This window comes from Macrosteles quadrilineatus, unplaced genomic scaffold (genome assembly GCF_028750875.1).
Source record: "Macrosteles quadrilineatus isolate MER2022 unplaced genomic scaffold, UCM_ALF_1.0 Scaffold_6__1_contigs__length_79288215, whole genome shotgun sequence".
Taxonomy (NCBI): Eukaryota; Metazoa; Arthropoda; class Insecta; order Hemiptera; family Cicadellidae; genus Macrosteles; species Macrosteles quadrilineatus.
In genome coordinates this window covers 73,252,686-73,276,913 of record NW_026542599.1, presented here as the reverse complement: position 1 = coordinate 73,276,913, position 24,228 = coordinate 73,252,686, and the positions used below count along the sequence as shown (strand labels likewise).

At 33.0% G+C, this 24,228-nt stretch overlaps 1 protein-coding gene across 1 annotated transcript in view; it reads right to left on the bottom strand.

The window, feature by feature from the left end:
* Window positions 1–24,228, bottom strand: part of LOC128996931 (uncharacterized) — a 324,176-nt gene that overhangs the window by 50,920 nt on the left and 249,028 nt on the right. The window lies entirely within an intron of this gene.

The following is a 24,228-nucleotide window of genomic DNA, read 5'->3' as shown; positions in this document are numbered from 1 at the left end:
TTATTACTGACTAAGATCAGCTATTTCATCGCCACGACCATTAATTAAAAGTCCAATGATCAGTAACAGCTGGGTCCAATTTCGAACAATCAAAAAGCCACTGACTTTTCTCTGGATCGAACTGATGACCTTTTGATTTTTAGGCGAACGCTATAACCACTCGGCTACCCAGACAGTCTATATGGATGTTTATAATTTCTGAGTCGTGAAAAACATTATTGTAAAAGAATTAAAAATTGGTTTTGAAGTTAGTTTCAAAAGGAGATAAAAATATTTTAGATAATTCTCAAGCAAAATTAGTGTATACATCAGTTGTGAAGTAAAACAATCTATATCATTAATACGCTACATGACACTTTGTGAACAATAAGGTTTTTTTTTTAGATTTGACCCCAAATATTACCAAAATGTACGTCTAGGTGTGTAGATTTGCAAACTGACCTTACGTCTTTGAAAAAGACCCTTGGGCTTTACCATAGTGGCTTTTAAAGTTTCAATGTTATCCTTATGAAGAACATATTTGTTTACATTATGATCAGCTGGATAGTTTAATTGTTGTTAATATATTAGTTGCAATTCAAGGAAACGTAAGCTACACACATTTACTGACTCGGTTGAAAAAATATTACTGTTAGAATTTTGCAAAATATTTATTTTTATATTTATTTTGAATTTATTGAAATTGAGGTTTGCACTATAGTGAGAAAGCCTGGATAATTTGATATACTAAAAAGAAAACTGAATTAACACTGTGCTGCATTTCTTTAGCAATCATTGAAATAGTCGATTTGCAAACTGTGGAAACATAGGAAAGTCATAGAATACTGCCAAGTGTAAGAAATATTTTTTTTAGAATTTATAATCGTTATTATGGACAACCTAATGCGGCTATGAGTAAAGCTATTTGTAGAAAACACTAAAAAGCAAGATCAGCTTCAGAAAAATGATGAGATCTTTACAAGAAATTTTGATTATATCGATCTGTTATGTACAACGTGAGAATTGCCAAAATCTTTGAGTCAAATATTTAAAGTCATCGAAAATTATTGCTGTTATTCGTTTTTAAATAACGCATGTAATCCTTTGCAATTGCTCGAATTCAGGTACACTAGTATACTTTATTTCCAAACCAAATTTTTGTAATTCAAATTCAGTAATTAAAACTGCTTCAAAAATAGTTTCCTAAGGTACAGTGGAATTTAATTCTTCCATTAATTACTACAGTAAACAATGAGGTGTCAGACGGTCGGCTTGGTAGTGTTCCAGGAACCATTGTACAAGGAAATCTGAGCTAGACGTGAATTTCTCTCGTAATATCTTTTGATTTTGAGATTGCTAAACCATTTTAGTCTCTCAAAAATATAAGATAAAAAATATATTGAAATTAATCTATAAATAAGGACCACATTCTAGATTTTCTAATTTACATGAGCCATACAGACCAAATGAAATATGTGAATGGTAAATAATTTTAAGAGTGGATTCACTGCACATCCATCCCATTCTTCTTAGTGCGTACCTGCCAAAATTTATTTTACTTCAAATGTTGTCTACATGCTTATTCCAATCCAAGTTATTATCTATTGTTAGACCAAGAAATGTTGTAGTTGTGACAAGCTCAATTTGCTCAGTATTCACCAAAATCAATGGGTCTTTTTTCATCCTTGATCGAGCTGTTTTGAAGGAAATGTAGCTTTCTCAATATTTAAGTGGAGTTTGTGATTTTCTAAAAGAGTAATCATATTTCCTAGTTCAGTTAGTGATAAGATTTCTACATGTTCTAAATTACACAATAAGATACTTTAACACCAGATACTTTAAGATTTGAATCATCAGCATACAGGCAGAGGTTTGTGTTATCTGAGTTTGATAATGATTTAGAAATATCTTTCAAATAACATATAAACAAGGGTGGTCCCAGCACAGATCCCTGAGGCACACCAAATTTTACTGGTTTCAATTCTGATTTATGATTTACTAGCATTACTAGCAGAGTACCCGTCCTTCGTACGGGGTTGGCAAATAAGTATAAAATGCTTATTGTATACTCGATATTGGCGTTTGCAATGTGAGAAGACACGGTTTGAGAAAATTTTCTTCCTCAAATTTATGGTAATTTATGGTATACGATAGTATTACACATCTACCATAGCCATAATTTTCTACCACTTCACCTATTGAGAATGATAGATTATTAAAAATTCGCAAAATATCGTAAATTATTCCTAAAATTAAAAACATAAACACAACTGTAAACAATCTTACATTGACAGTTCTCATTGCGTATCACAGTTTTTTTGTTGCTGCTTAGTTCAAATTAGCTGTTTTCATAAATAATGAAAAAAATAATGTGCTGCACCCTGTTGGTAAATCTTGTACATTTTTAATGCTTTTGAATAGTATAGAACCAACTCTTTTAGTTGAAACAGCTGACTAAATTCTTTAATTCCCTTTAAATGTGAATACTCATAAGATTAAAATGGGGAACTGCAGAGCCACTGGGGAGGAGCGCAAAAGGATTTTTGAGATAAGAATATGCTTATATGTTAATCGGGAATGTGAACTTTCATGATGCCAAATTTCAGCCCAATCCGACCAGTATTTGCCACGTTTACTTGTCACATACATACATCCATACATCCAAACTTTCTCATTTATAATATTAGTAGGATAATTCTATTGTTTTTGGCCAAGTGAGTAACCTGATCAAACTGATATATATTATTTTGGTATGAACATAAGCCGATTCAAGGAATGAGGATCTAAGCCAAGTAATTTTAATTTGGCAGGAAGATTTTCATGATCCACATTGTCAAAAGCCTTTGAGAGGTACATAAAGATTCCAACGCATGGTTCACCAGCATCAAAGAAACACTAGCAGTTGTCACTGATTTTCCGCTACATAATCCATGTTGGGAGCTATCCACGAGATGGTGTTCTTCAAGAAAATGTGTTAGTTGTATGTTAATTGCCTTTTCATACATTTTTGATAAAGATGGTAATAGAGATAGCGGCCGAAAATTTGATGGATTTTTCGTCATTCTTTTTATCCATAGGATTAATCTTAGCTATTTTTAACTGGATTGGAAAATTTCCTGAGATATGAGAATTAAAGAGGCATAAAACTTGACCAAGTTCACATTCTACTACTTTTAGCAAAATAATAGGAATATCAACATACCTACTTAAAAATCCATTCTTAAATGTATTAATTATGTCTTCAATTTATCTATTTGTCACCTATTTTAGTCTAAAATAGGTTACGTTAGGAAGAGTTTGTTATTAAACTAATTAAAATCTTATTTGGGAGTCAATTTATTGACGTCATTGGTATAATTCGTAAGTACCAACACTTCAAATGATCTATGTTTGCCTGTCAAACACATTTTCATACATATTTAACTATGAACCACGTGCAAAATTTATAGCGTTGTGTATCTACAACGGTGGAGAATTAGTTTCGTCACAATGTAAATTATGAATTTAGCCTGAAGATAATGCTATCATCTTTACCTATATTACCTTCGTTCGACCTAGTGTCAATAGTTTGGAAGAAACACTCTCACGCCATGTTGTCGATGAATAAACTACTGTTTATGCATACGTTGATCATCTGTGGTAAGTGATATATTTATTTAGCATTTATTTTTATTTCATATTTTATTTATTAAGCACACAACATATTTGTTACTTACATTGTATATTGGGTTTCAGTAATCGCGGGGGACAACAACTGGAAAACATTCAGTGGTAAGTTTTAAATTCTAACTTAAAAGCTCCACTCAGTAATTTAAACGGTTTTTTAAATGTTTAAGGATTTAAATTAACCAACAATTATTGTAAAATTGACAGTTATTTCCAACAATTAAATATAGTTAATAACGAATAATTCTTAAAGAAACTTGTTAAGCCTGTTTACTTTTCAACCATTGTTTTAAATAGGAATTTACTTCTAATTTTCCTTAATTATTTATCATTAATCAGCAATGGACTTTTTGCAAGTGTTAATGCCACAACCCCTAGGAGCAGTCTGAAGTCATGTGAAAAACAATTCATGCCAAAAAATAACCATCTTTATACTATCAATGCTTATCCACGTTTAGAAAGTGAAATAAGTTTACACAATTAAAAAAAATTACTATATCGCTAATGTTGCAACTATTTTTAACTGTTATTGAGGGATTTAGATTTGGGATTTCAAAGGAAAGTAACGGTCTCAGATAAGATTATATAGGCCTTTTACAGGAAAAGCTATATTTAAACCAAATAAGATAAGAAGTGACAGTTTAAGAATCTACTTATAACCTTATTGCTGAAAAAAGTGTATTTCTATTTTTATTACAGTAACATTCGACGAAAAGAATCCCGGTCTATATGATATCCCTTTGACTGTGTACCAAGCAAAAAAAGAAGGCTATGTGAAAGCAGCCACCCATGAGGACTTTTGTTTGATCCATGTCTATTGTCTAGACAACGACCCAAGAGGATGTCCAATGTATGACACATATGGTAAACTATGTGGGTTCAGAGTAGGGGTAAGTACTGTAATTAATCCATATTTTAACACATTCTGTAAATGGAACAATATATCGAATAACATTGTAAACTATTTAAATTAGTATTCGTAAATTTTTTTATTTCATATAAAACATTTCTTGTACTTCAGGCCCGTTTGCTATTTTTAAACTTCAATGACGGCCAGAATTCTTGATTGGAAAAATTAAAATGTATACTACTTTAAATATTTGTTTTGAGAGTTCGTTGAATTAATATAAAGAATATCACCTGGCCCATTAGAAGCGTGAAATTTTAGAGATTTTAAATCAAATTGTATTTCGGAGATATTTTGGGTGTATCAGAATCATGTTAAAAATGAACAAAAAATGTTTGTTATTAATATCAAATAAAATTTCAAATTGATTAATTTTTCTTTTTTATCAAAATTTTTGATTTCAAATATTTATATTTCTGTAATGTTTTGATTTAATAGTAACTCTTAATGCTGGTGCAGTTGCTAACAATAATAACAAGATTTTGTAGAATATTTCGTTTAAAATATACATTTATAGGCCAAATGAGTTGTTCAGATAATTATTTTAGTGAAAGATGAATAAATTTTAATTTGAAAATTTAAACAGACATAGTATCTTATTTTATAGTTGATTGAGTGGATATTAAGACTATTGTCAGACTCTGTGGAAGTCCAAAAAAACTGCATTGGTTAGAATTATTGATAAAACTAATTTATAAATTAATCTAATCATTTAAATTAATTTAAATTTTACAAACGTTTTACGATATGAAAAATCTTTTAAACAGTTTTTAAATGTATTGGTGTATTTTTTAGTACGTACACGGCACACTGAGCAAAAAATGTCACATTGAATCATATTATCACTACGAAACTATAAAAACATTCAAAAAAGGAACAATTTTCAAAACAATGAAGTACTACTACGTGGATTTGATGTTTCATACCCCAGGTAATTATGTAGTAGTATTCATAGAGATGTGCAGGAGTTTGGGTCTTTCTTTTGTTAAATATAATCCATGTATTAACAGCTTTGAACATTTTATAAAATTATTGATTAATTCAAACTATGATAGAAACCATTTGAGTTCAAAGTAAGTAGTATTTTAGTTAGTCAAATCTGCATTTTTCAGAATTAAAATTAGTTAGTGCTTGTTGGTTTTTTTTTTTTTTTTGTGACAGAATTAGATTTTAAAAAGGAATACATTTGTAGAAAAATAAAACTTTTAACTATACTTTTTAATTTGGTCTAAACGAATTATTGGCAAATAACAAAAATAATATAACTAAATTTCTTGAGAAACTGTAATACACACGTTTTTTCACCAAAGGCACTTAGTGAATTTTAAAATAACTTGGATATTATTAAGTCATCCTTTTAAATATTCAAGATTTTAGCCATACCGTAATGTCATTTTCGATTGTGATTATCTTATTTTAAGGGTTCTTTTTAGTACTTTTACATATTATTTATTTCAAATTTATTTTAAACATGTAAAATAATATTACAATAATAATATGGTCACCTACACCCTGAACCCGCAGCCGCGCCGTGAGTTGTATGGTCATACTTTATTCGTAAAAAATGTGTGTAGGTGTTCGTTTTTGTTATTTGTTCGTCTCGTTATGTGTTTTTGAAGACTTTATAACGACCTCCTAGGAGCGAAAACCCGCGTCTAGGCTTGACAATGACACCATAAGGGTGTCGAAACCGGTAGCCGTTAAGTCTACCAAGGATTACGTTGGCAATAAGGTATTTAACCTATGGATTAGTACAATAATAAGTTTATGAAGTGTTGCCCAAAAGCACTGATTAAACATTTTAAATCTAATATTTTTTCTGACAGCATCTCTTATGGCTGGAGGCCCAGAGTGTCGCGAAGCGCCGGTTGGAGACTGTTTATATGTCAAACTTGATGGACAGACATGGACAGAGATTCCCACAAAGGAGGAAGACATCCTGAGCCTCCCTGGGATGGTAAACCACACTTGTTATGAAAAGATGGGTAAATATTTTGTTTATTAGAGTATGCATTATGTTGTGTAAAACTAATCTGTTTGATAGTGCAGACACTAAAGTGAATAACTGGAGATTCAGCGAGCAAAAAACCTAAAGGTTCGAACAAATAAATCCTTATAGTATTATATATTTATATATATATTTTACCTTTTCTATATTTACTTTTAATTCTATATATGAATTTGAACGGAGAGTGTTTTTGGGTTGATGGAGTGAACTGATGTTAAAATGGTTTTATTTCACCGGTTAGACCTATAAAATAAATTAAATACCTTTAAAAATGTGTCTTTACTCAATGGCTATCATGTAAATACAAAGAACTATGGAAGGAGTAAAAATGAGAACAGTTTCGTATTATATGTTGTTGATTCCTTATTTACATTGATGAAATTAATGTCCCTATTAAAAATAATAGGGGTGGCTTTCCAAACAAAGTGTAATAAAAATATTCCATTATATTTTTTTTTTTTGCTTACTGTGGTTTTTAAATATTGAGCTGCATGTAAAGATTCCTGACAAAAGTTAAGTAGTTAGAGTAAAAAATTTCAACTTTATGTGAAACCATTTTTGGCAAAGTTTATTAACTAAATAATTTATTTTTAATTAGCCGGGCTGCACTTTACTTTACGTCCAACACCCATTCGAATGAAAATATCGACTATTCGATTGTTTCATTTTATATATCGTTTGGTTAGTTAGGCTAGGTTAACCTTACCTAACTAACCAAACGATATAACATATCGAATAATCGATGTATCGATCGATATTTTCATTCGAATGAGTGTAGGACGTAAAGTGCAGCCACATAGCCTAACCTAACTAACATAACTAAGCCGGTCTAGTTCTTAAACTAGTTTAATCACAATAATTCTACTTTCAGTAATTACTAGTTTACAGCGTTTACCCTTAACAAAACACTACTTGACACTACACTGTCACCGTCACTGCAGGTCAGCACTACTTCTTCATCGACAAGAATACCGTTTGCGCGGACGCTATACCATTCTTCACCATGTTCGACAAAGGATCCTTGGCGTCTGCTGGTATGGTTACCTTCGGCTCTACAAATAAACACTGCAGGGACTGGTACGAAGACGTGCCCCATAGTTTCCCATACGTATGTATTGATTAAGTCTATTTCATACAAATATCTGTATCAATACTTTTGATTACTCTGACTACTTGGTAAATGTGCAGTAATTATATGTAATTGCAGACAAAGATCAGTTTATATCATGTTTGGATGGATCGAATATTATTATTTTCTAAGTTTTATCTCTGTCAATTTGGTTATCCAACCATGTGCCAAACTATTCGTCTGGGTGAAGAATTTATTCCAGATTGCTGAAAAATCCAACTAATTGATTGCTATATAAAACATTATATAAAGACAAATATTGTGCTAAAAAACACTTGTACATATGTTTTGTTAGAGTAAGCTTTCATGTAATTTGTTAAAGATTCCTGTAGGACAAAAATGGGGATTAAAACTATTATCAGAAGTCCAATATGTTAGACATATACGTAAAAAACTTGAACTGTTTAAATATTTTCTTTTCAAATATGATACTGTAATCATTTACTGATTTACAGGCAATTTTTACTGACCCCGCACAGTGTTTTCCTGACACTATAGATAAGTGTGGAGCTTTGGGTGTGCACATGTATTTCGTCGAGAAACCTGAAGACATCACTTGTCCGAAATGAACCAACGGATAAAATGAGTTCTGTGAAATAAAAATATTGAATTTGAATTGTACTGTTTTCCTTACATTAAATCATTTATATTGGTTTATGAGTTGTGAAATAAACTTGTGTACCTAAACACATATAATTGCCTGTAGAACATATATTTCTAGGATAATTGGGTACGCAGATTCCTAACTCTCAGTAGAATTGGATACTCCTGCTCACATCAGAAGTTAGCGTGGTTCAGTCTTTTTTGACATCACGACACTTCCCGATCGTAAATCAAGCACAGATATGTAGGGAGTAGAGGACTTGGTCTCTCACTGTAGAAACTAAAACTAATCTAGGCGATGTGACTAATGAAAATACAATTTTACTAATTATAGATGGAGACGGCAGCGCCGTAGAAAGAAAAATGAAGGAAATGGGCTTGGCAAAAATCCAGAGAAATAGACACGGCCCAACACAACAACCTCCCGCAACTAAAGGTCTTCGACTCGACTGAAGAAGAAGCGAGGGGTACCCGCATAGTGAGGAGGTAGATGTAGAGGAGGAGGTAGAGGCAGAAGTAGAGGTAGAGGTAGAAGCAGAGGTGGATGTAGAGGTAGAGGTCACGGTACCTCAATGTAACACGAATACATTGTTATGGGCCTGCACATAATGAAGAGGTTGAGGTAGAGGTGTACCTAGTGGTTTACCAGGAGGTACAACGCGACCGCTAGAAGACAAACCAGTTGGTCTTTTCGAGCGGTCTTCTCTGTGATTGGCCCGTTCAAGACCATGGGGCCCAATGCAGGTTGCAGTAGTTTGTACAATTTCCAGCTTTGGTGACACGTTGGCGCAAATACAAATGTTTCAAGTGACATTCTCGTGTACCTATTCTTTAAATTTGTCCGCATATTCCTTTAGTTGCAAAAACATAGTAGAATTCATAGTAGTAGGTAACATTCTCCCAGATCTTGGAATAGTTGATTTATGGGATATAGGCAAATGTTTGATTACTTACTTGATCGTAACATCAACCACCACTTACATATTGAAGACATGTCGTCACTGTCATCGCTACTGTCACTTAACATTGTAAAAAGATTAATCAGACACCTTTCTTCTTGCAACACAGTGAAAAGACCGACTATAAGGGTGTTAAATCAGTGCGCTAAAGCCATAGCCACATCCTTATAATTTGTTATAAAATACAAATGTACTTGTTTGTGGTAATATAATAGTATATTTTATCACTAGGGCGTAAAATGACTCTTTTTGACCAAAGCGCAAGTTTGTTTTCCAAAGGTAAGTACAATTTATTTAAAAACACTTTTAAATTAAAGGTCTTGTTAAACATCCATATAGACAGTATAATTATTTGTATTTCTTATGTAAAAACATTCACGGACCACATTGGTTCCAGAAATATTGTTTTCAAGTGCAAGACTAACATTTTCGGGCAGTATATTATTATTAAGAGTTATACTAACATTCTGGTTTCAATGGATATTAGTTCTATAACTCAAGTAGTTAATGTTGAATATTTGTGACAGGCAAAATGTTTTTCTTTACACCAATCACTTTTACAAGACCAATAAAATTAGATCCTTTACCTAAGAACAGTTAGATAAGTATGATCAAATTAGTAAGCATTTACCTATGACAAAACAACTGTTGATAAATAAAAATAACATTACTTAGAGGATTAGCCTTAATCAAAAGTGAATAAATACAAAATGTCAGTTGCAATTTTCAATAAAAGGTCTGTAACAGAACTTGGCATTGAGCCCTGCATTGGATGCCAACATTGGGATCTAGTTTAGGGGTGGTGTAATTCTAGAGGTAAACGACAGATCACAAAAGAACCAAAGGTAGGACTTTACGATTGAAGACGGATTTAAGAGTTAAGAGTAATAATAAAGTTTGACGTCCATTGATAGAAACTCTATTGAGTTAAACATTGGAGTGTTTTGTCTCAAATTTTCATTTGTTCTAAAGACTTCACAAGGCTGAAAACTTTCTAACTTAAGTTAAAGTTCAAAAGAACTTGAGATTGAGTCAGATAATGTTTATTTTAAATATATCTGTACAGTTGTCGTGACTTTTAGAATTTGATTATTTTAAATTATCTGAAGTTCTAGCTAAGCCCTTTCACAAATACTGTTTAAGTATTATCTAAAATTGTGTAAGATGATTTGCTGAATGAGCTCAGCAAACCAAAGTGTCTTGATGCCTCGAAGCTTAGCAAGCAGCTAATTGTTATGCTGATGACAGTTCAGAACATGTTTAAGACGTTAAAACCACCCCTTTGTTCCATAATATAAGGAAAATTTATAGTCCTGAGTTCCTTATAAGTTTGTGCATTTAGTTCTTTGTCTACTTCATGACAGGATAGGAAACATCAACACAACATTATGAGAAATTCAAGCGTTAGGGCAATCCCATACTACTTTCCATACAATTCCATACTAACTACTGTAAATTAACTCTTAGTATGACTGAGAATCACAAATCTACAATATTAGTTTGAAGTTCATTGTTGGTGATGGTGAGTTAATGTTGTTCAAAGGTTTATTGCGGACATTTTCCATCATGAATGTAAAAAACACATGTGCAATAAACCTTTGAACTACAATATTAGTTAGTTTAATTTAATTTACGTTTGAAAAAAGTAGTTATGAGAATAGAACAAAATTTTAGCCAGTAGAAAAACCCATCAATGGCTAAAACATGGCCAGAAAACATCATAATCATCATTCTTTATTGATTTTTATCTCAAGATGTACATCAAATATATACATTTTCAAAATAAAGTTACATAAAAACAATGGTAGGTAAATAAGTTTCACTAATAACTAGGTAAATAGATATTTTTTATGGATGATTGATGAACAAATAATTTTGAATGTTTGCTCAGCTATCAGTGCAGATATTTTTAATGTTCATATTGGTATTCTATGTTGATATTTATTACTGTATATATTTTTTGGTTATTTATTAAATTATTTATTGCATGTCACTATTTATGTATCAACAATCCAATCAGTGAATACGTTTTTGACATATTTTAATGTTAAATAGAAATATTCTCCTATTTTAACGCTAAGGTTTAACAGAAAATCTTACTGGACCTTTTTTAAACTTTTTCCTTCAACAACTCCAAATATTTCACGACTCTCTGAAGTTAATTGATCTTCAAGATAAGGATATAAATGGCATATATAAAATATTACTGGAACGCACAGTTATATTATCTGCCAGAGTGTCTTGAACTCTTGAAGACGCAGACATATCCACAGGGAGTTGCAGATCTGCAGGAGTGTTGATCAGATTGTAAGGTTTGATCTTGTATTCATTTATGCAAGATGTTTCGTAGTTGTAATAAGTTTGTCCTGAGAGATGGGAAGGTCCAAAATAAGCCACAGTTGGTCATCAAGTCTGCTGCATATTCATAAGCAATCCAACTGTCGCAGGAGCGGCTGTTTACGTCATCATTTAGTATTCATTATGAACTGAATTGTTTTATTTCAACGATGGATATTTGTAACTGTATTTGTGCTTAGTGGATAATATAGAAAGTGTATCATGGATAAAATGTAAACACTGTTTATTTTTTTGTGAGGTGTTTAATCTTTGGCAATGGGAATATTATCAGTTTGAAATCAATAGCAAACATTATTATCCTTAAGAGTCTCTTTTTCAACACGAAGGCAACTCCACCAAAAAATTATGAACTAGGGTTGAAAATACAATTTTGATCCGTGTGATATTTTTACTAAATTTTCCGTTAAACTATGAATAAACAGAACTAATCCATCCTTTTAAGTTTCACTTCATTTTTAGGGAATAGTGAAGCAAGTGTCGGAAACTCACTTTCAGTATGAGTTATGGACTATACTTTTCCTCACTCGGTAAAAAATACACACATATAGAACATCTGAGTACTAAATGTCAAATCTATTATATTTATAAATTAAAAATTTTCTTTATTTGAAAAAATAAAAGTAGATTTTACATAGATAGTCCATATGATACTTATAGATGTTGGTTTATGACATTCACTACTGCGTTTACCAGTTATTTTGTTATTTTTAAACATCCCCATCTTTTAGTTTTAGACTATATAATCTTAATCATTGAAATTTACTTCAAAAAGTATATTGTTTTCATGATAATAGATTTATCACATAAATATAATATTAAACATCTCGTCACTTACTTTATTTGGTCCAACATTTATACTTTGCACCAGTTGGTCAACTTTCTGTATTCCTCTACATATATTTTCCGTTTGTGTATTAAGATTGTGCAACAATGTAAACAGCTGATTTAAACCATTAAAATAAATCGTAACGAAACACTAACGTGCGTAGTGGGTAAATGCTTAACTAATCGGTTTCAAGGGAAAATAGCTTATTGTTTTAACTCTCGCTCTAAATTAGAGCTTGAAAAAACAACAATTTTCTTTAATATCAGCTGTATCGAAAATTGCTACTTTCATTATGGAGTGATGAAAATTTATATTCAGACTAAAAATGGAAACACAGTAAACAGTCGCAAGCGCTAAACTTTGGTAGTTTCTTTTCATTGGACAAAATGGATTTCAGTCAGTTGTCAAATTAAAAATATTATAATTAGCTTTCAAGCTTTTGACGGAACATTTCTTAACAAGTTTTATTGAACATTATAAAGTTTCATTCCAGGCAATATTTAATTTGTTTCCAAGATTAAGGAGCATAAACTTTGTTACTTGGAGAGTTATAATTTATTGAATCGTAGTGACTTCTTTATATTTATTGTTGAAAATTACCCAAGGTGACTTAATTACTTCTATGTATTTGTAACGCAATTAATAGTATGCAAAATGGCTACATACTAAGTGGTTTAAGTATAAGTGAAGTTAAGGTTAAACACGAACCAGTGAAGCCTTTGATAGAATACTTCAATTATTATGCGTAAAATCCATAATTAAAACTCACAAATATTTGCATTAACATTTCAAAATGCCACCCAATAAGTAGCTTTATGATTTATTTAGTCGAAAATATTCACCGAAAATATTTACAGATAATCAATTACCTTTTGCCATGATGTAATACGTGTTGTAATGTTGTACCTATTGGTACAAAAAGTAAATCAATAAGTGACATTTTCCTAGCCAAAGATATAAAACACGACGAGAACACAGACAAAATTGTTTTATTGTTTACCTAACCCGCCATGATAAACTTCCCTATCCCGAGCGTGATGTATATAACTTCGTTACTTCTCGAGTGATGTAAAGTTGAAAAAAAACTCACTCGGTGATGTAATGAAACTCGTTTTAAATAACATTGAGTGCTTAACTTAAAAAATATACCTCTATGGAGCCAACGACGTTCAACGTTCAACGCTAGAAAACAGCTGTGCGCTTGAATGTTATTGTTATGCTTTAATAGTATATTTCATTACGAGGACCGAAAGTGGCATTTTCCGTCGCGCGCCCAAGTTTTTTGTGTGAGGCGAAGCCGAACACAGGGAACCCCAATTTCACGTGCGAGGCGAAGCCGAGTATGTGAGAGCTAATTTTCACGTACGAGGCGAAGCCGAGGACGGGAATAATGGAGCAAGTGCCGGATAATAACTTTCGGTACGAGTTATGAACGATACTTTTCATCACGACGCAAAAATACACAAACACAGAATAGCAGACCTCAGTATATTAAAACAATTTGATTTCTCAATTATATTGATTGAACATCAAAATATAATAAAATCTTCTAAAAAGAAACCTACGTATATTTCTCAATAAATTTTGTTTAAACATCAAAATAAAAGAATAACACAACTTTTAAAAATACATACAGCTGATTAAAAATCATTAAATTAAACCGTAACAAAGCACTGGCGCGCGTAGTAAATAAATGGAGAACTAATTGAGAGCGAGGGAAAGTAAATTTAGAGCGAGGGAAAATCAGCTGATCGATTTTCCTCGCCCTAAATTAGAGCTTGGGAAACGACTACTTTCATTGATATCAGCTGTTATCGAAAATAGTTACTTTCGTTAAGGAGTGATGAAAAGTATTTTCCTAACCTAGCTTTTGTTTGTAAAAGAACGTTACTGTTAGAAGATGAGTGAAATGGATAATGAAAAATATTGTACGTAAACCCCATGTATATTGTCGGGTCAGGTAAAATCTTGTACGTTACACGTTACGCAAGAGCGTGTTTACATCACTTAGCTGAATTATGCAACTCGCTTCCGCTCGTTGCACAACATTCACCTGCGTGATGTAAAAACGCTGTTACTACACTTGTAATGTAAATAGCTATTATATGTTTAATACGTGTATCCTTAATTTTGAAGGGGGTCTAGCTAATTTCAGTAAAAAGTAATTATTTGTGTAATTTTTCTTTCTAACACATTGCACATTTGTATCAACACATTAACTACCTAAACACTTCTGTCAAAAACCGCTTGAATTTTCAAAGTGGCTTTCCTGATAACAATGCTTTTAAGAAAGCGCTGATGCTTTTAGAGCCTATTACGTTTATCTCGTAGGAGACGTTAATGTTTGAGTGAAGCAGTTTGTAAACCTAGAAGCCTGATAAGGCAATATCGCATAAGATATTTCCAACGTTTGTAACCGATCAAGTAATGTTTTGTTGATAAACGTTCTGCAGCTTTCCATTATATTTCTTTCTTTTCATCGTGGTTAACAGTTCATAATAAACACTAAAGTACATTAAGTAATTGTAATTATAAAGTAATAGTTTAAATAAATAAATATGAGGATAAAAATTAAATTTAGAGTAGCCTTATATATTTTTAAATCTATCAAAATCCCCTGTAATTAATACATGGAGAATAGGATTTACATCAAACAAACGTAGAATAACTGATAAAAATCTAGATTTGTTTACTAAATCGAGTATGAATTACAGTTTATGTTAAGATACTTCTTGCTTTTAATTATTATTTAGATGGTTTTTTATGGGGTTTTTTGTCAATTATTTTATATATATGTTAATTTAACTGTTCAAACGATCATTACACTAGATAGGCCAAAATGGTGACAAATAATGAATAGTTGGTTTAATATCAAACTTTGGTTATGAAGCTAGAGGTCGTTATTCAATGGATCATAGCAATAACCTCGAACACCCAGGATTTACAGGCCCCCCACTAGCCAAGATATATACTGGTGACAAATGATCAATGGTAGGTTTAATATCAAACTTTGGTTATGAAGCTAGAGGTCGTAATTCAATAGATCAAAGCAATAACCTCGAACACCCAGGATTTACAGGCCCCCCACTAGCCAAGATATATACTGGTGACAAATGATCAATGGTAGGTTTAATATCAAAACTTTGGTAATGAAGCTAGAGATCGTCATTCAATGGATCAAAGCAATAACCTCGAACACCCAGGATTTACAGGCCCCCCACTAACCAAGATATATACTGGTGACAAATGATCAATGGTAGGTTTAATATCAAACTTTGGTTATGAAGCTAGAGGTCGTTATTCAATGGATCAAAGCATTAACCTCGAACACCCAGGATTTACAGGCCCCCCCACTAGTCAAGATATATACTGGTGACAAATGATCAATGGTAGGTTTAATATCAAACTTTGGTTATGAAGCTAGAGATCGTCATTCAATGGATCAAAGCAATAACCTCGAACACCCAGGATTTACAGGCCCCCCACTAGTCAAGATATATACTGGTGACAAATGATCAATGGTAGGTTTAATATCAAACTTTGGTTATGAAGCTAGAGATCGTCATTCAATGGATCAAAGCAATAACCTCGAACACCCAGGATTTACAAGCCTCCCACTAGCCAAGAATATATACTGGTGACAAATGATCAATGGTAGGTTTAATATCAAACTTTGGTTATGAAGCTAGAGGTCGTTATTCAATGGATCATAGCAATAACCTCGAACACCCAGGATTTACAAGCCTCCCACTAGCCAAGATATATACTGGTGACAAATGATCAGTGGTAGGTTTAATATCAAACTTTGGTTATGAAGCTAGAGGTCGTTATTCAATGGATCATAGCAATAACCTCGAACACCCAGGATTTACAGGCCCCCCACTAGCCAAGATATATACTAGTGACAAAATGATCAATGGTAGGTTTAATATCAAACTTTGGTTATGAAGCTAGAGGTCGTTATTCAATGGATCAAAGCAATAACCTCGAACACCCAGGATTTACAGGCCCCCCACTAGCCAAGATATATACTGGTGACAAATGATCAATGGTAGGTTTAATATCAAACTTTGGTAATGAAGCTAGAGATCGTCATTCAATGGATCAAAGCAATAACCTCGAACACCCAGGATTTACAGGCCCCCCACTAACCAAGATATATACTGGTGACAAATTATCAATGGTAGGTTTAATATCAAACTTTGGTTATGAAGCTAGAGGTCGTTATTCAATGGATCAAAGCATTAACCTCGAACACCCAGGATTTACAGGCCCCCCACTAGTCAAGATATATACTGGTGACAAATGATCAATGGTAGGTTTAATATCAAACTTTGGTTATGAAGCTAGAGATCGTCATTCAATGGATCAAAGCAATATCCTCGAACACCCAGGATTTACAGGCCCCCCACTAGTCAAGATATATACTGGTGACAAATGATCAATGGTAGGTTTAATATCAAACTTTGGTTATGAAGCTAGAGATCGTCATTCAATGGATCAAAGCAATAACCTCGAACACCCAGGATTTACAAGCCTCCCACTAGCCAAGATATATACTGGTGACAAATGATCAATGGTAGGTTTAATATCAAACTTTGGTTATGAAGCTAGAGGTCGTTATTCAATGGATCATAGCAATAACCTCGAACACCCAGGATTTACAAGCCTCCCACTAGCCAAGATATATAATGGTGACAAATGATCAGTGGTAGGTTTAATATCAAACTTTGGTTTATGAAGCTAGAGGTCGTTATTCAATGGATCATAGCAATAACCTCAAACACCCAGGATTTACAGGCCCCCCACTAGCCAAGATATATACTGGTGACAAATGATCAATGGTAGGTTTAATATCAAACTTTGGTTATGAAGCTAGAGGTCGTTATTCAATGGATCAAAGCAATAACCTCGAACACCCAGGATTTACAGGCCCCCCACTAGCCAAGATATATACTGGTGACAAATGATCAATGGTAGGTTTAATATCAAACTTTGGTAATGAAGCTAGAGATCGTCATTCAATGGATCAAAGCAATAACCTCGAACACCCAGGATTTACAGGCCCCCCACTAACCAAGATATATACTGGTGACAAATTATCAATGGTAGGTTTAATATCAAACTTTGGTTATGAAGCTAGAGGTCGTTATTCAATGGATCAAAGCATTAACCTCGAACACCCAGGATTTACAGGCCCCCCACTAGTCAAGATATATACTGGTGACAAATGATCAATGGTAGGTTTAATATCAAACTTTGGTTATGAAGCTAGAGATCGTCATTCAATGGATCAAAGCAATAACCTCGAACACCCAGGATTTACAGGCCCCCCACTAGTCAAGATATTATACTGGTGACAAATGATCAATGGTAGGTTTAATATCAAACTTTGGTTATGAAGCTAGAGATCGTCATTCAATGGATCAAAGCAATAACCTCGAACACCCAGGATTTACAAGCCTCCCACTAGCCAAGATATATACTGGTGACAAATGATCAAAGGTAGGTTTAATATCAAACTTTGGTTATGAAGCTAGAGGTCGTTATTCAATGGATCATAGCAATAACCTCGAACACCCAGGATTTACAAGCCTCCCACTAGCCAAGATATATACTGGTGACAAATGATCAGTGGTAGGTTTAATATCAAACTTTGGTTATGAAGCTAGAGGTCGTTATTCAATGGATCATAGCAATAACCTCGAACACCCAGGATTTACAGGCCCCCCACTAGCCAAGATATATACTGGTGACAAATGATCAATGGTAGGTTTAATATCAAACTTTGGTTATGAAGCTAGAGGTCGTTATTCAATGGATCAAAGCAATAACCTCGAACACTCAGGATTTACAGGCCCCCCACTAGCCAAGATATATACTGGTGACAAATGATCAATGGTAGGTTTAATATCAAACTTTGGTAATGAAGCTAGAGATCGTCATTCAATGGATCAAAGCAATAACCTCGAACACCCAGGATTTACAGGCCCCCCACTAACCAAGATATATACTGGTGACAAATTATCAATGGTAGGTTTAATATCAAACTTTGGTTATGAAGCTAGAGGTCGTTATTCAATGGATCAAAGCATTAACCTCGAACACCCAGGATTTACAGGCCCCCCACTAGTCAAGATATATACTGGTGACAAATGATCAATGGTAGGTTTAATATCAAACTTTGGTTATGAAGCTAGAGATCGTCATTCAATGGATCAAAGCAATAACCTCGAACACCCAGGATTTACAGGCCCCCCACTAGTCAAGATATATACTGGTGACAAATGATCAATGGTAGGTTTAATATCAAACTTTGGTTATGAAGCTAGAGATCGTCATTCAATGGATCAAAGCAATAACCTCGAACACCCAGGATTTACAAGCCTCCCACTAGCCAAGATATATACTGGTGACAAATGATCAATGGTAGGTTTAATATCAAACTTTGGTTATGAAGCTAGAGGTCGTTATTCAATGGATCATAGCAATAACCTCGAACACCCAGGATTTACAAGCCTCCCACTAGCCAAGATATATAATGGTGACAAATGATCAGTGGTAGGTTTAATATCAAACTTTGGTTATGAAGCTAGAGGTCGTTATTCAATGGATCATAGCAATAACCTCGAACACCCAGGATTTACAGGCCCCCCACTAGCCAAGATATATACTGGTGACAAATGATCAATGGTAGGTTTAATATCAAACTTTGGTTATGAAGCTAGAGGTCGTTATTCAATGGATCAAAGCAATAACCTCGAACACCCAGGATTTACAGGCCCCCCACTAGCCAAGATATATACTGGTGACAAATGATCAATGGTAGGTTTAATATCAAACTTTGGTTATGAAGCTAGAGATCGTCATTCAATGGATCAAAGCAATAACCTCGAACACCCAGGATTTACAGGCCCCCCACTAACCAAGATATATACTGGTGACAAATTATCAATGGTAGGTTTAATATCAAACTTTGGTTATGAAGCTAGAGGTCGTTATTCAATGGATCAAAGCATTAACCTCGAACACCCAGGATTTACAGGCCCCCCACTAGTCAAGATATATACTGGTGACAAATGATCAATGGTAGGTTTAATATCAAACTTTGGTTATGAAGCTAGAGATCGTCATTCAATGGATCAAAGCAATAACCTCGAACACCCAGGATTTACAGGCTCCCCACTAGTCAAGATATATACTGGTGACAAATGATCAATGGTAGGTTTAATATCAAACTTTGGTTATGAAGCTAGAGATCGTCATTCAATGGATCAAAGCAATAACCTCGAACACCCAGGATTTACAGGCCCCCCACTAGTCAAGATATATACTGGTGACAAATGATCAATGGTAGGTTTAATATCAAACTTTGGTTATGAAGCTAGAGATCGTCATTCAATGGATCAAAGCAATAACCTCGAACACCCAGGATTTACAGGCCCCCCACTAACCTAGATTTATACTGGTGACAAATGATCAATATTAGGTTTAATATCAAACTTTGGTTATGAAGCTAGAGGTCGTTATTCAATGGATCAAAGCAATAACCTCGAACACCCAGGATTTACAGGCCCCCCACTAACCTAGATATACAGGGTGTCCATAAAAAACGTTTCAGGACTTTGGGAAATGGATCCCCATACTAAAAGGAAGAAAAAAGTTTATGGGAAGGTATGTCCGAAAATGCATATTTACCCAGATATCCGCCATTTTGTTTTTATACAAAAATATTTTTATCTGTGAAGTTTTTTATTCGATGATTATGAAACTTGGTAAACATGTTACCATACACAAGACCTATTATAGAAAAAATAATAAAGTTGTTCCAATTGTAAATTTCAAAATGGCGGCCGGTTGAATCTTTCTAACTTAAATAACTCGAAAACGGCTCTGCTCATTCTATGAAAAAATGTCAAGAATACTTTTTTTTAGCATTTTTAATTCCCTATCAAACAATTAAAAGATCAAAAAGATCGGACAAAAGATAACTGAAATATTAAGTTTTTTCTGTAAAAATAAGGCAAAAATTGAGGGTTCCCCGACTAACATTGCCTTATTTTTACAGAAAAAACGTAATATTTCAGTTACCTTTTTTCCGATCTTTTTGATCTTGGTATTGTTCGATAGGCAATTAAAAATGCTAAAAGAAACTATCCTTAACTTTTTTCATAGAATTAGCCATTTTTGAGTTATTTAAGTTAGAAAGATTCAAATGGCCGCCATTTTGAAATTTACAATCGGAACAAATTTATTATTTTTATATTATAGGTATTGTGTATGTTAACATGTTTACCAAATTTCATAATCATCGAATAAAAAACTTCACAGATAAAAATATTTTTGTATAAAAAACAAAATGGCGGATATCTGGGTAAATATGCATTTTCGGACATACCTTCCCATAAACTTTTTTCTTCCTTTTAGTATGGGGATCCATTTCCCAAAGTCCTGAAACGTTTTTTATGGACACCCTGTATACTGGTGACAAATGATCAATGGTAGGTTTAATATCAAACTTTGGTTATGAAGCTAGAGGTCGTTATTCAATGGATCAAAGCAATAACCTCGAACACCCAGGATTTACAGGCCCCCCACTAGTCAAGATATATACTGGTGACAAATGATCAATGGTAGGTTTAATATCAAACTTTGGTTATGAAGCTAGAGGTCGTTATTCAATGGATCAAAGCAATAACCTCGAACACCCAGGATTTACAGGCCCCCCACTAGCCAAGATATTACCTAACTTCATAGTCATTTGATGTATTTCATGTTCTATATTTGATCCAATAAACCCTGAGAAATTTACCCTAATTGAATTACTAATTAGATAATAAGTAGGTAATTAATTAATTACCTTCGCCTATTTGAGTTAAGTAGTTTGGAAACCAATGTGTAACCTAAACTCTAGGAAGATTCGAGCACCGAACTAACTCACTAAGTTTGATTAGGGTGTGGAAAGTGTTTACCTTCAGGCCTAGAGAGGTCAAACTTGAATGATTGAACTTCTTGAAGTGCACGTTCTTTACATGCGTCAAAAAAACTTATAGTTTAGGAGGAAAAGGATGAACTAATTGCTATGTAACAAAAATTGAAGATTATTGTAGCCTAGATGTGACCTAATGTTAGTTAATTTAATTGTTAGTTTAGTGTTAATTTTAAAAATCTTTAAATTCTAATGTTTATATACACTGGGTACTAAAAAACCAATGTGTAGTTCTAAAGGTTTTCGGCAAAATATGATTTAACAGTTCCTGTGTGTAAAACATAAAAAATGTTTTTTTAATCTATTTTTTATAATAAATCATTTTTTTATTAAATATGCGACTGGTTAAACGAATAAACATAACCATTGCAGTAAATCTGCAAACTAAGAAATCTTTTTATTTATTTATTGCATGAATATTTAGATCTATACATTATATAATGTAACAAGATAACAGTTACTAAAGGAAAAAATACCAAAACGCCACAATGTGTAAAACGTTTTTACTTAGCATTATGAAAATACATTTTGGAATTTTTTCGCTATTGATTTGCATGACAGTAAAGAGTTTTTCGCATTTTTATGTTGGTAGTCAGTTGGAATAAGTAAATGTAATATACACAATTTCTTGTCTTTTTAAACCATTTGAATGCTGTGAAGACTAAAATCAGGGGCAGGATACAGCCAAGATGTATGGCGTAAAAGGTACATCCTTTTACTATTTACTATCGCAATGGTTCTAAAATGATTATAAAAAGATTAAGAGGTATTCTTGCTATATAAAATCAACAGTAAATAAATATGATGCAATTAATAATTTTTACAATGGGGTATTTTTCACTTAAGATTAGTGCAAACAAAATGAAACTTTGTAACTAAGTGCAATTTTAAAACTGGCTGAGAAACGTCAAAAGATAACATTTAACTTGAACTTAACGTGGGAACAAAGGTTAAAAGTAAAATATTCCAGCAGTTTAGGGACTCTTTGTACTTTTCCTTTTGTTGTAAAGGAAACAGTCCCAAGTAGATAAATTTCTCGGCCATGTTGTGGAGGCGTTATCGCTGTAAGCTTTATTCTCAACTCACCAAACTATATACTTCATACAATAAGCATTTTCCCTGTTACATAGATATACATGCCGTCTTGTTTGACCGATGTTTACGTTTGAAGTTTCATTTTAAAACTTATGATCTAGTGGAGTGAAGAATGGTGACTATAAAAGGTACTGTATACCTTTTAGGGCTCACCTTCCTTGAGTCAGAATTTAGAATATTTACATTTATTGTGGCAAGATTTTAAATTATGAGAAAAGGTTTTGAAAATGGACATAGTGAATAATTATAATCTGCCTACATTCAAAAGAAGAGAACAAATCATTAACATAATGCAAATATAAATCAAATCCACGAAATTGTTAGAAAATCTGAAAAAATGAATTACGTACACACTTTAAAAAACTCTACCTAATTATTTAGGCAACTACATTTTAACAGATATCAAACCTTGTTTAACTATTTTTTTATACGTACTTTATTTACTATACTGTGATCCTGACGTATTAGTATAATGAAATTATGTCCAGGGCACTATGGTATTTCTTATTTATCTTAATTATTAGAAAATGTAGCTCTAAACAGTGAAGAGAACTTACACATATCTATATAATAATTTAATAATTTATTATAATAATATACATAATATAATTTAAACTAATAATACTTTTGGCCTCCTAGCAAAAAGAATTGTAAAAGTGAATCGGTCCAGAGTCGAGATATCTTACCCTGCTACCTACGGTATTATATAACTACTTCCTTGCAGGGGAATTCGTTAAATCATGTTACCTACTCAATAAAAGTTACTTAATGTTAAGAACAAAGTCTAAAAGAGAGAATTATTCCACCAACGTAGAAAGTTTCGTGACTCTTAGGCTGTGTTTCCAGAAAGATGTTAAGGAAGGACAAACTTACATTCCTTGGTAAAACATTTACGAGAGATTCTTTTTCATGCACAATATGTACGTACACACACAATACACAATACACCTTTAAGCTTGCTGAATATTCTAATGTAAAGAATATAAAGGTTTTCATCGTATTTTACTTTTTCTTTGTTACAATCTTTTCTAGTTTTTGATCTGATAATAAATTTCTGAAAAGGTTAGGTTAGACTAAGTAAGGTTACGTTAGGTTGATATTTGTATCAGATCGTAACCGATTTAACTTGTAACGGATACTCAACAAATAGGTAAGAGCAAGTACATTAACAAAATCACGATACTTATAGAGTCCCTTAACTAAAATTAAAACTAAACACAATATTTTTAGGTCAAATATCTGATCTTACAGAGTAAGGTGTGTGTTGAGATCATTTATCAGACAAATTCAATATAACACGACGGCAATCTAGAGTGGAGTTGTGAGAAATGATCTCAATAACATGGCACTAATATCTCACTCAAGCTCTCAACACACCCTCTCGAGCTCACACTATCTACCTCTTTAACACGAAATAATTGGTGAAATATAATCCTGTAATGTAAAAAGTTGGTCCAAGCATGACGCCCGAAAACTGGTTTGTCACATATTTGAGGATTGTTTTGGCGCTCCTTATAATAGGAAACAAGGAGGTTTATTATGACAGAAAGAATCTGAAGCAGCATCAATGAGGGATTCACAAAAAGTAGAAATGTTCTCATCCACAATAAGGCTTAACATGGAACCTAGACAATGGGAGGAGATTGATCCAGCGTCTGGTTTTTCCAAGATTAAATTAATCTTTATTTATTCAGTTTTACACTTACACT